Below are 13149 nucleotides of genomic sequence, written 5' to 3'. Positions count from 1 at the left end.
CAGATGGCTCCTATAGCAGCCAAGGTACCAGAGTTACTAGCTGCAACTGCAGAAAGGATGAGGAGGTCTATGATAATAGATTTTGCAAGTTCATGGGCTGACCAAGTTCCAGCTGGGGACCGGGCAGCCCCAGGGGTACACAGAAAGAAGTCCTTGAAAGTGCAGGAAATCCTCAAACTCAAGTAATTCCTCAAGAATTATACTCTTGTCCCATGAGTCTGCATCCAAATTACGTACCTTAGAAAGCAACTTTCTTCCTGAGATAACAATTGCAACCACTCAAATGAAAGGTCTGTCGATATCTTCTATTGCAGTAAAGCAATTTTGATGATGTGCAAGTCATAATGCCCCAATTAATCAATATTGGTAGAAAATGGTCACTAAATCTTTAACTCTGCATCTGTCCATCCATCTACCTGCTGAAAGAACCATTTTTTTTGGAGTGTAAACTCTTCAATAACTGTAGAACAGAGGTTAATGCTTGCATCAGGTTTCAGGAAGCCCCATTCTACATGCTGCTGACTCCTTCATCTCCAGTTCAGTCAAAGGCATCTGAAGTACAAGTATAGGATAATACCAGAGGGCCCAGAATACCAGAGAGCCCAGGAGTGTAAACAATCAGACATGATTCGCTTCAGATAACTTCAACAGGTGGATAGAAACAATGTAAGGCTGAATTTGGATATGTGTAGACTTGTGTAACAGCGTAGTTCAGCTGTCCATGGGTGATCCCATTGCAGAGATGCCTGTAAGGAGAATGTAAAGTAGCAGTGAACCAACTGTTCAATGCTTGCATTTGTTCAGAACCGGGTGTGCAGAATGGAACCCACTGGTCCTTGTATTTGTACATCTGTGAGTATTTTTGATTATTGTTAAAAGGAAATGTGCCTCTACTTTTTTGTACTTTGTATGGTACTGTGTTCTTGAGGCTAATTTGAAATTGCATGCAACATTCTATCTTTAATCACAGCGAAGGAAATCCATTTGACCTGGTATCCCCTCACATGCCTTATCCTCTCTATACATCTCTTGCTGCCACACAATGAATTTGTAGATTAGCTCAAGCAAATGCCTTGCCATAGCTGTAGGTTAAAACTTTTCAGGACTAAGGCTGCCTGGAACTCTATTTTTATCTTTAGCTAAGCTAATAACATATGTCCTGTGGCAGCTGCAAAGTGAACTCGGCCTGCTCTGGATAGGATGCTCAGCATTGCTGTCCTTGGAACTAGGCTGTTTGTGGTCCAACGGGAAGGGATAATGGTGTAGTAGCACCACAGTTACCCTTGCGAGCAATCTCCACTTGCCAGCCAAGTGCCTAATCATGGATATTTCACCCTCAGATCAAGCCTCCCTGCAGTTTTGTGGATGACCACTGTCATAAAGGCTAGTAGTCCTGGGAATTGCCTGGTAAAAGAAAGTGCTAGTGATGTCCATGCTTCCTACTTTAATTGGTAAAAGTCAGAGTGAAAGTGTTTTGAGCATTCTTTTCCATAGAACTGTCTTTGGAATGGATCTGAGGAACTGAAAAAGCTGTAGTGTGTTCATTAAATGTTGGTCTAGATTTGGGCAAGTGAATAAAATTCTCAAGCTTTCACTTCCATACAGATGGAAGACACTAGAAACTGAGATTGTGCACTATCCTTGAGGTGAGGATAGCAGGAGAAGATGTCCATTATGAATGTAGCTGTGTTCTTGAAACCTGTTCTCCAGGTCTTTCTTTCAGAGTAATGGTGTCTTGTAAAATGCAAGCTGAATGGATTCTGGACTATGTTGTCCAGGGTGAGGAGTCATGCATTTTTGTACAGTTTGGTGTTCGCTCTAAATTTTGCATATTCAGACCTAGTATTCTGGTAACACAGGAGACCCTGCGGTATTAAAAACCAGGAAACAGGTACTGTTTCTGAGTTGTATACAGTAGAACATTTTGAATGTTAAGGATATGTAGATGTCCATAATGTAGGGACATTTTTTTAAAGACAAATTGTTAAGGTAATCAGCCTAACAGACAAAGTCAAGAAACAGAAGCAATAAGAAATCGCATCCAGGTACAAAAGCTAGCAAACAGGCATTGAGAAGCACAGTGTAAAATATCAGAACTCCCCAGCCTCTCTGTGGAGGACCACTAGAGGAAGCCCAAAAAGCCCTGAAGAGGTTTTAGCCAGATATTTTTAACTGAGAAGTAGGGCAGAAATGAAATTATCAAAGGGCTTAAGAGAGAGAGAAAACATCATGTCAAGTTAAAGTGGAGTTGTGGAAATTACTGTGGAGCTTGTGGTGAACTTTGAATACTTAGAGAAGGGGCCAAAGGCAGAAAAATGGAGGAATTAAGGTGGGTAGGGGAAGAACCATCCCAGTGAAATAGAGAAAAGGTGAGATAAAATGTACTGATCATGTTTTGCATGCTGCTGCTCAGCATACCTGTCTGGCCAAGCTGCATGCCTGATCAATAGAGACGTTCTTTATATTAAGCTCTATCCCTTGTTACCTTCTGTTTCTTTTTTGCAAAGCTATCCCGCATCAAAAGCCAGATCAATAGAGTGAAGCTGCTTTTGAACAAGTCCCAGGCAAGACTCCGCTTTGGTTTGTGGACTCTGGTTCATCGTGCTGAGTTCAGGTTCTTGATGCTCTTCTGTACTGATTCCTGTTTTGCTTGTTACAAGCTTTCAAGTGCTTCTGAAGTACCAGCATCTTAACTGACTGATGAACTGACAATACAAGCTTTAATCCACACTGCTTCTTTAGACTTATACTTGATGATGGAAGAAAAAAATCTGATAGAAAAGCACATCAAAGCCATATAACTCATCTAACACATTCTGTAGCCAGTGTGTTTCTCAGAAGCAATAAGATTAAGTGGATCAGCTGGTATGCTTTGTGCCTGGTGAAAAGAAGCTTATTTGAATTAAGAGGGCCAGGGAATCTGTGTCTCAGTCCAGAAGGAAGATGGGTTCCACAGAAGACCTTGACTATCCTCAAATCATTATGCAATACAGCAGTGGATTTTTAGTCTTAAAGGTAAGACATATAACTCAGTCTTGTAAAGATGTCTAAGACTGAAATGCTCAAGGACATTCTTCCCTGAAAGCAAAATAGTTCATAATAAAGCAACCTAATACTAAACTAACTTTAGAGTTGAAATAAGCATGATAAAAGTCTAAGGGAAAAAAATAAAACAAAAATAACAACTAAGGCAGATCTGGCCCTCAGGGTGTACCTAACATTTATTGAGACCCCTCTGACCTTTGGAGGCTTGGACAAGTAGATGTTGCCTCCTCATGAAGTTTTAAAAACATAGAGGTTTATATCTGAGGGTTTGTTGTCTGACTGCTTCAAATGTGGAAGGTTCTTCAGTGGTGGGATTTCTTCCCACTTTTCATTTCTGAAGTTTGAGAAACAGAGGGCTCACTTTCACTGCCTTTTTTTTCCCCTTGTTATACCATGGAAAGAACAAGATTTTTCAACTATTTCTTCCCTTTCCTAATTTACCATGCAGACAGCTAAGTTTGATAACGTTTGTATATTATGTCCCTTCGGATGGAAGGGACTGTGAATACAGAGTGTCTCATAATGACTCTCTCCCAGACAGCATATCATTAAGGCAGACAGGGAGAAGTTTCAATTTCCTTAATGTTTGCTGATGCTGTTTTCCTGTGTGTATGTGCATTTGCATAAAATTCCTGTATTCAATTTCAATTTTAATTTCCCTCATTAACAATCTACAGCAATTTCAAAATTCACATTCTTGTCATGTTTTTGAAAAGTAATCTCAACCACGTTCTTACTGAAGGTAAAAGAGTCTTCCCTTTCGTGGATATTACCAAGCCATTTGCCAGTGGTACTAAATGAGGTAGCTGATGATACTAAATCGGGAGGAAGCATTGATTCCCTTGAGGATAGAGAGGACTTATAGAGATATCTTGATAGGTTACTGCATTGGGCAATCACCAACCATATGTAATTTAAGAAGGACAAATTCCAGATCCTGCACCTTGGATGGTGTAATCCTGGATTACTTGTAGAGTGGGGTACAAGAGGCTGGAGTCCAGCCCTGCAGGAACGGGTCTTGAGGGTTTTGGGTAATGGTAAGCTCTGTATGAACCAAAAATTTGCCCTGGTGGCAAAGGTGGACAACTGTCTCATTGGGTGTATTAAGCACAGTGTAACTAAGCTGTTAAAAGAAGGGGTTGGCCCACTATATCCAGCATAGATGCAGTCTCACTTCTACTACTGTGTGTAGCTTTGGGCTCTATAATATAAGAAGGATATAAAAGTGAATGTTTTCAAATTAAACTAATGCTGAAAAGAAATGCTGAAATTCATGGCTGGCCAGAAGTCAGTATAGGGTAAATGTGGTACACATATTCTTACTATATTTTATCTTTCCCCTTTCAGGTAGATCTGTGACCTGGGATGTGACTGACAGTAGATCTTCCTTAATAAGGCTCTGAAAAGTCTTCTACAAGCTATGAAAAGAAAAAATAACTCCTATAATATATGACAGGTACAGCATTGGAAAGCAGGACATACCTCATAATCTTGTCAGAAATAAAGGGAGAATTTTACTGTCTTGGGTGGGTTAAAAAGAAATGTGAGGGTTGTGAGAGCTTTGGGAAGTGCAGTGTTTTTCTCTACAGTCTCATTTTTTTGAGTAGTGGCTTATCCCCTTGCATACATGGAAGCTTTGGCAATTTTTCCTGCTTTGTTTGATGAATTTTCTGGTGCCAGACTTTGTCTACTGCTCTTCAGTCAGTGTCATTAGGTTGAGAGACTCTCAGCAATGTCTTACACTGTTGTCCCAGTGCTACCAGGATTCATGAGAGTCATATGGCTCCCTTGAGGGTTTCATCACTGCTTTCCCGACGCCTGGTTTAGTGGCTCTGCTTCTTGTTTCCCATCTTTCTAACCATGGAAAGAGGAAGACAAGGAATGCTAGTCTGCAGTGACTCCTCTCACACTATAAATACCACAGTTGTGATTCAATTCCCAGTGTTTGGATCCCAGGGGCCTCTAAGAGTGTTACCACTAGGCTGGAGGTGATGTTGTTCACTTATCTTTCATTAGCCTTTGTCTCTTTTTATCATCAACTCTGTGTCTGCATGTCTGGCTGTGAGGGCTCCATGCACACCTTGGATGAGGTTCAGAGGTGTTCCCATCTCCAAGGGAAGAGACCCTGCAGTGTCTTTGTGTTGCAGGTTCAATTGCCATTTCTCTTAGCTTATTTTTATTCAAGATAATAAAATCCAATAGAGTGGTTAGCTAATGTCTCTACCAATGTTTGTACCTACTTTATATGACCTCTTTAAAAGGTAATTTTCTCAGAAGGATTAACACTTAAATATTTGGTGATATTTTATTTTAAAATAACTGCTCTCAGAAGGAATATCAGATATGTACCATAACACTGTGTTGTTAGAGAAGTGTAAAGTCATAGTAGAAGTCCCATTAAGCATTACATTTACATCAAAAGCACTGCATACAGAGCCAGATTCTCAGCAAAATCAGTAAGGTCCTGTGGATTTCAGCTGGGGAAAATTTCTATCCCAGCCATAGCATCCCCATCAGCCTTGTTATGTCAGTACCTACATAGCCAAGCAGAGACATGATTCGATGCTTTTGTTCTTTCATTGTCTTCTGTGATGCTGAAATATGACTCAACACAGAGGCTGCTTCTTCCTGAAACTAAAGGTTAGGATCTGTCCTAGTAACAGCTCAAAAATAGCTCAGCTTCTCAGAGCTCAGCATGTTCTTCACTGCTCTTCATTCAATCAGGTGGTGGAGTGCTGCTGGTTGAATCTCTTCTGAATGAAGATAAAAGTGGGCCTTTAGAAACCCAACTGTATTCGATGAATAAGTTGGTCCAGACCGAAGGAAAAGAGAGAACAGCAGCAGAGTACAGCAAGCTCCTTGAGGCAGGTGGCTTTGGAGTGATCCAAGTCAAGAGGACTGGAAAACTCTATGATGCTGTTCTAGGAAGGAAATAATTCTCTCCTTTCTTCTTCTGTCTTGCATACATAAATGGGAAAATGAAATAAACCATCAACTCGATTTTTAGTTAAGGCAGTCAACTTTTTTGTAAGCTAATACACTGTCAATAGAATCACTGACTGTTGAGCACATATGGATTGTATGTCTGAGTGCAGGAAAAATAAATTAACACCTACTTCATAAGAACTTGCCCATGAAAGAAATGTGCCAAGAAGAGCTTATACTTTCTTATCTGTTCATAGTCTCTGCTTCGGGTTTTACCACTATTTTTTCCAAGTTTAACACAGTACTTGACGAAGACAAATTTTAATTTGTACTCCATTTACTTCCTGGAAAAACTTCTCAATATAGTGAGTGCCCAGTTTCTTCACAATTCCTAAGGACTAATGCAGCACAGAGAAAATTCTAATTCCTTGTTGATTAGTCACTTTCGAACCTGTAATTCTGTCCTAAAATGTAGGAGTGAAGGGACAGACTTGTTGATATAGGAAATTAAAAAAAAAAACAAAAAAAACCACAGCCTAGCAAATGAAATATTTCTCCTTCCTTTGTTACAGTCTGTGACATACATTGGTACAAGGTATAGAGCAGCATTTACACAAAGCCTGGACAGGGTTAGCAATATGATTTGCTATTAGAAGAGTAAACATACTCCTTGCATATCCTGCACTGGATTTAAGCACTGGATTTCTGGATATGAACAGCCAATATATAAGAGACTTCATGAGGAAACTTGCTTCTGAAGACAATTTTTCTCTTAACAGAAACTGAACAGAGGCACAAGGTGACCTTTTGCTGTGGATCATCTCATCTGTGGAAAATGTGTTTCATGGAAAGAGTCTCATGAATGAGGAATGGACTTGGAGGAAGAAGTCTAGACTGAATTTTGTTATTATAATTTTAGGGGAATGGAAACTGTGGTTGCAAGTGATCAATTCAAGGGCAAGACAGTGTCCAGTATTCATGGAGAAGCCTAGACACTGGAAAGGTCCAGGGTAAGCTGCTATGAAAAATGTTGTATTTCCTTTAGAATACAGCTTAACTTCTGAAAATAGAATTTCACGGCAATATCACAGTAATATATGGACTATCGCACTTGGTTGTTCTGGACACCGTGTAATGTACATATTTAGAACAGGGTATTAAGTAAAGTATGCTTGGTTGTGGTGAGTTGACTCTGGCCAGCAATCAAGCAACAGACCCACTGCCTGCTCCCTCCTTGCCACCAGCAGTGTGAGAGAGAGAACTGAATGAGGAAAGGCAAGAAAGGCCTTCTGGGTCTTGACAAATACAGTTTAACAGGTGAAAGAAAGAGGCAGGGAAAAACCCCCAAACAAACAACCCTTGCCCAAACAAACAAACAAACGAAAAAAAAATCCAAGGGGTGCAAAGGCAATCACTCACCACTTCCCACCAGCAGACTGATGCACAACAACTCTCTGAGCAGCAGCTGCCTTGGAAAGACCACGCATAGTTTCTACCACTGAGCATGAAGTTTCATGGTATGGGATACACCCATGGTCAGTTTGGGTCAGCTCTACCATCTATGTCCTCTCCCAGCTCCTTGCCCACATCCAGCCTACTCGATGTAGAGTCAAAATGTGAACCAGAGAAGGCTCTGATGGTGTGCAAGTACTGCTCAGCCATAGATAAAACATCCCTGTGTTATCAACACTGGTTTGGTCACAGATCTAAACCAGAGCACTGTATGGACTGCTGTGAGGAAGCTTACTTAACTCCATCCCAGCTAGACTCAGTACAGTGGAGATATAATTGAAGTGCATATTTTAACTAAAAAATCATCTGTCTTGAAAAACAGATGTCCAACACACTAAACACAGGACCAGTGCCAAAAGGGAAAGAGAGGGGAAAAAATATTGTTTTGAACCTCATGTAGGAAAGACAAGGTAGAATCCTGTCCTTGCAGGAATCCTAAGTGTCTTATTATATATCTAATGATTCTGTCATGCCTAAAGCATCATACTGTTCACTGCCTGAGTACCTAACAAAACCATGATTATATGTATAATTTCCTTTGAAATTCTGCTGTTACCCTTCTGTATGTTTAAAATCGAAGCATTCTAAATGGGATACAAACATATTGATCATCAAATCAATTTGTGTGTGAAGTAATGACAGTGTTAGTCATGTGAAGCAAAGGAAGAGTTAAGACTAGTTTATATTTGAGATATATATTTTCTATATATTATATAAGTGTGTAAACATGATCAAACTTTGAAATAAAATTTATTACAGAAAAAGTTTTCTGTTACTGCTTTCTAACTTTGAACATTTGTGCCTGGCTTACTCCATTAATTGGAGTTGTTTTGTGATCTGCTGTAGCCACCATCTCACTCACCACTAGGTGTTGCTCTTGCTGTGCTTGTCTGATAAGAAGCATTGGCCATGATTAAGGGGAGAGCAGCGAGCTCTGCTCGATCACTTGCAGTCACAGACGAAGTGCACTTACATTTAATTTCTTCTCATTACTCTGAGAATAAAATCATCCTTGCAAAAGCAGAGACAGGTTACACTGTGGGGTTGGTGTGTCTCAGCCAGTGCTGCCTGGTGGGGGACACAGCGTGACAGGGGTACCCCAGAGTCCCATTCTGGCACAGAGAGGCATCAACGGCTCACCGCTCTCTCAGCACTCCTGTCCTGGTGTGGATCACTGCCTGGCCCTGGCTGAGTGGGGAACCTCATGGTACCCTGTGGCAGCCATCAGCCTGAAAAGCTTTCCCATCATCCTTGCAGTTCTCAGGGCCCTTGCTTCTGTCTCCTCCTGCAGGACCTGCCTTTGCTGCATCCCTGCAGGGACTGGTGCCCTCGGGCCTATTCCCAACATCCCTGGACCTCTGTTGGCTCTCCTGAGGGTTTGCTTCACGAGGCATGGCTTCCCCAACTCCTCTGTGGGGTCTGTCCTCTCTCACCAACCTCCCTGTGACCACAGCCACCAATCTGGCAGTTTCTCAGTGCCCTCTTGTCCAGCTTCATGTAGACAGTGGCCCATGTGATACAACTGGAATCTTTTACAAGTTTTTCTTCAACTTTCTGTACCCACGGCAGCCTGTGATCAGCAGACAGTGAACATCATTTGCTCCTGTCTTTGGATTCATGTTGTGCCCAAGTCCATGCTTTGTGTGTAATTCTTTGTCTCCCACAGTAGTTGAGGTCATGTTCCTGCATCCAACAGCAGCATGAACAGATAGAAACCAGAAATTTTTTACTTTTGGACAATTTCTGACATATTTTGAAAGCAAAAACATAATGAAGGTGGAGACTATGGAGGAACCATGTTTATCTCTGACTCAAATTGACCCCACCTACTGTGGTTTGACCTTGGCTAGCAACTAAGCAAAACTGAGCTGCTTGTTTATTTGGCCTCACAGTGGGAGAGGAGAGAATATGAAGACAACAAGTGAGAAAACTCATGAGTCGAGATAAAGACAGTTTAATAAGCTAATGTAAGAGGAAATAAAAAGCAAACAAGTAGTATAAAGGCAGTCACTCACTGCCTCCCACAAGAAGATTGATTCCCAGCCAGTTTCCAAGCAATGACTAGCTTCCCTAAACCATCCACCCCTCAGTTTTTATTTATGACCATGACATTATGTGCCATGCAATATCATGTTGGTCAATCTGGGTCAGATGTTCAACCTACTCACTGGTGGAGTAAAGTGGGAAATAGAGGCAGCCTTGAGGCTGTGCAAACACTGCTCAGAAATAACAAAAACACTGTTTAAACCACAGAGCCAGAATACAGCACCATACAGGCTTCTTTGAAGAAAATCAACCCCATCCCAAACAGAGCCAGTATACCAATTTAAAAGAAAATTCAATTGTCATGGTTTGGTATTGCCAGCTGAAGTAAACTTCTGCAAGATCAGTGTTTTGCATATAAGAAGAAAATATCTTCACATTCATTTCCGATCCTTCATTGTCGGTGGTAAATGCATGCACTTTTTGGGAAGACACGTTTTTATCCGGTGCATATCATGACCATGTTAAATTTCAGGCTTGTAGAGTGATTAGGAACTTTGCTAAATTTATAAATACCTGTTAATTACCTTATTCCAGGGAAAAGTCCTGAAAATGCAGTCTAGGTACATGCTAATGAATAACAAGCCAATGCTAAACAAAAGAGAAAAAAATCTTTTATTCTTCTAAAGCAAGATTTTTGGCGAACGTAATTAATGACTTTCAAAGTGTGGGTTTGAAAACACTTCCCCTGTGCCTACCTTCTCAGGATGAGCTATTTATATTTATGTAAATGAACCTTTAAGCTAGTCCCATTGCCTTAAAACCTTGACTGAAGCACCTAATTCTCTGAGCACCTGGATGTACTTCAGAGACCTTCTAGAACTGATCCTACACACCTGGAGCTTGAACCTTGGAGGGTAAGACAATACAAGACTACTGAAAGAGTCACATAGGATCTGCTGATGGTGGCAGTGTAAGTACCAGGAAGGAGTCCAGTGCCAGACAAGGCCAGGCCAATGACAAGTAACTATAATGGGGCAATTGAAACATATCGTTGAGCCTGGACATCCTGCAGTTTGCTTTCCCAGCTCCATCATGGAAGCAATGCATCCTATCTGCACAAAGATGGCATAATAAAAACTGGATAGCGAGTGGAAGTGTGGGTTTGAAAGAGGGCAGTCTACTGGGTTCATTTAGGGTTTGGGCTAGGGATAATGTTTGGGCTGAGAGAAGAAGAGCCTAGAACTCCAAGTGGAGTGGGTCTGGAAATAGACTGTCAACGGGAATGATTGGCTGCAAAGAGAACTTGCCTGCAAGAGGTTTTGGTTATGATAATGGCTTGATGACTTTGTTGAAGACTCAACCCAGATTTAAATTCATGTCTTTTAGCTGTACAGATTCTGATGTACAGACTGCAAGGTTGGAGTCTCTTCTGGATCTCTTGACAAAACCTTGTGTTTCTCTTTTCCTTCCACCAGGGCAGATGGTGGAAATATATTACTACTCTTTCCTAATTTGTCTTGTCGACCAGAAAGACTGTTTTATGGTGTAAGCAGACATATCAAACATCATTTCTCCTGAATGGAATATCTTGTTTACAAACTTTTTGACAGAAGTTTCAGATCATCTTTATTTATTTTTAGTGTCATTCTGCATTCAATTTTAAAATTTGCTTTTTGTTTTGGGCCAGAAGCTGCTGTTTACAGTACTGTCAACCTTAACTGCTCAAAGATTAGGAAGGTCTGCAAATCATGAGATTGATTTTAGAAGTGTATTGGCATTTTAAACTTTCACATTTATGAAACTCTAGGACATGCTTTTCATGTTTATGACCATCTCTGCACAGATACACAATCAAGAAACCTCTCTGTCTCTCCCTTTTATTGAAAGGTATTTCACTTGTTTGTGATTCTCTGGCTATCAGGAAAACCCTCCAACCAGGTAAAAAAAAAAAAGAAAATAAAATTTAAGGGATGATGAAAGCAGAGAAGCAGTGGTATATTCATCATTGTTTGAGGTGGACTCATCTCATCTGAACCTCTGAAAATGGTCCTTTATGTTCAAGGCACTCCAGGGTACTATTTTTCCAATGTTCCAAAAATTGTACATGTCCTATTTTCCTACAAGGACTAGAAAGTGAAGTGAGGATGACTGGCTGATCCAGAGACATCAGATGATCTTATCAGTAGTGCCTTTAGTTTAAGAACAGATGCTTTTTTGAAATGGATGTTCACTTGAGTGAGTTGTTGAGCTCAGTAATGAACAACAAAGCATGCTTAAGAAGTCTTTAGAAGAGCTATTAACTTTGTGGGGCTAATCTCACTGGGCTCTCATTATAATCAGAGTAGACTAAATGAATCAGGTACAGGAAGAATCGGTACTTACAGCCATGTACAGGAGCCTCCTTCTCCCTTGGTCATAGGAGGAGCACAGGGAAAAAGTAGTCTCAAAAGGGAAAAGTTGGCCACTTTCATATCCTATGATAGGTATAAAATTAAATCACAAGGCTGTAATGGTCTTTCTTATCCTAACAAGTAACAGGGCTTGTTCGTGACCCACTTATGCCTGAGTAGGATCTTGCCCTGTAGTTATCCCCTGGATATTGCAGGAGTTGGAGCAAGTGCTTTCAGGAAGTTCCCTCTTAGGCTGCAGCCCCTATGCAGTGTTCCCTACCTGCGAGTTATGTGGCATGAAGGTGACTTTGCCAGGAGCTGCAGCCTGTGAGTAATGTGTTCTGAATGCTTGCTCATTTTCCAGACAAAGCGAGGTGTTACATCCTGCAGCAGCCAGGCACAAACACAAAAAATGAAATGAGGCTGATCTAACAGCCAGAAGGGACTTCTGGGGCTGACTCAGGCCTTTGTCAATTTCCCCACCACCACCTTAAAAATAAAATAGTTCAGAGAAATTATTTTGCTTATTTGATGGTACCAGTAATATTAGTGTCATGGAAAAAAGTTCCCTGAAGGAAGTGGTGGTATCTGTGAATTAATTACCCTTTTAGGTGAATGAATTAAGTGGCTAAATATGAACCCTTCACAGTTTTTGCTGAGGAAAGGTTAATTTACTCTTGATTAAGGAGCACTACAAAAATCAGCCTATGTTATATGTGAGGGGGGGGGGGGAATCCCCTATATGTGTGCCTGCAAGGTCTCCCAAACGCTTCCTTCCCACAGCAGACACACAACACCAAGCCCATCTCAGTGTCTTCCGCACTTGGAATTGTAATCCAATGCTTGTAATCCCTTTCCAACTCTGCCCTTGCCTTTTGTGGTCCTCGCTGTGTGAAGCCCACTGTAAGGCATCAGATATTTAGGGTATGGAGTTGTCACTTCAGGTGCTTGTAAAACACCCTGCATGCCCATGGATTGCTGCAACTTAAAGTGTTTGATCTCAACCTGTGGCCTCGGTCCTGAAGACCTTTACACTGTGAATAAGCAGGCATGTAAAAAACCTAAAAGAGGGTGCCTTTGATTCCTAGGATGAACCTGAAGGTGTGCAAGTAAGTAAAGGCAGAAAAGGAGGTAATATCAGGGCATGCCTGTGGGCTGCCATTTGCTCATGTTGCTACTTTGTTCCTTGTGTCAACAAAGAAGCTAGTCACAGGTAATATGCTACACCTATGTATATAAACTGATATTGAAGCTTGATGAGTCAAAGAATTCCTGTCTCAGTTAGTGTCAG

The sequence above is a fragment of the Myiozetetes cayanensis genome, unplaced genomic scaffold (genome assembly GCF_022539395.1).
Source record: "Myiozetetes cayanensis isolate MyiCay16 unplaced genomic scaffold, myiCay2020 scf5-8, whole genome shotgun sequence".
Classification (NCBI taxonomy): Eukaryota; Metazoa; Chordata; class Aves; order Passeriformes; family Tyrannidae; genus Myiozetetes; species Myiozetetes cayanensis.
This window is presented reverse-complemented; position numbering follows the sequence as displayed.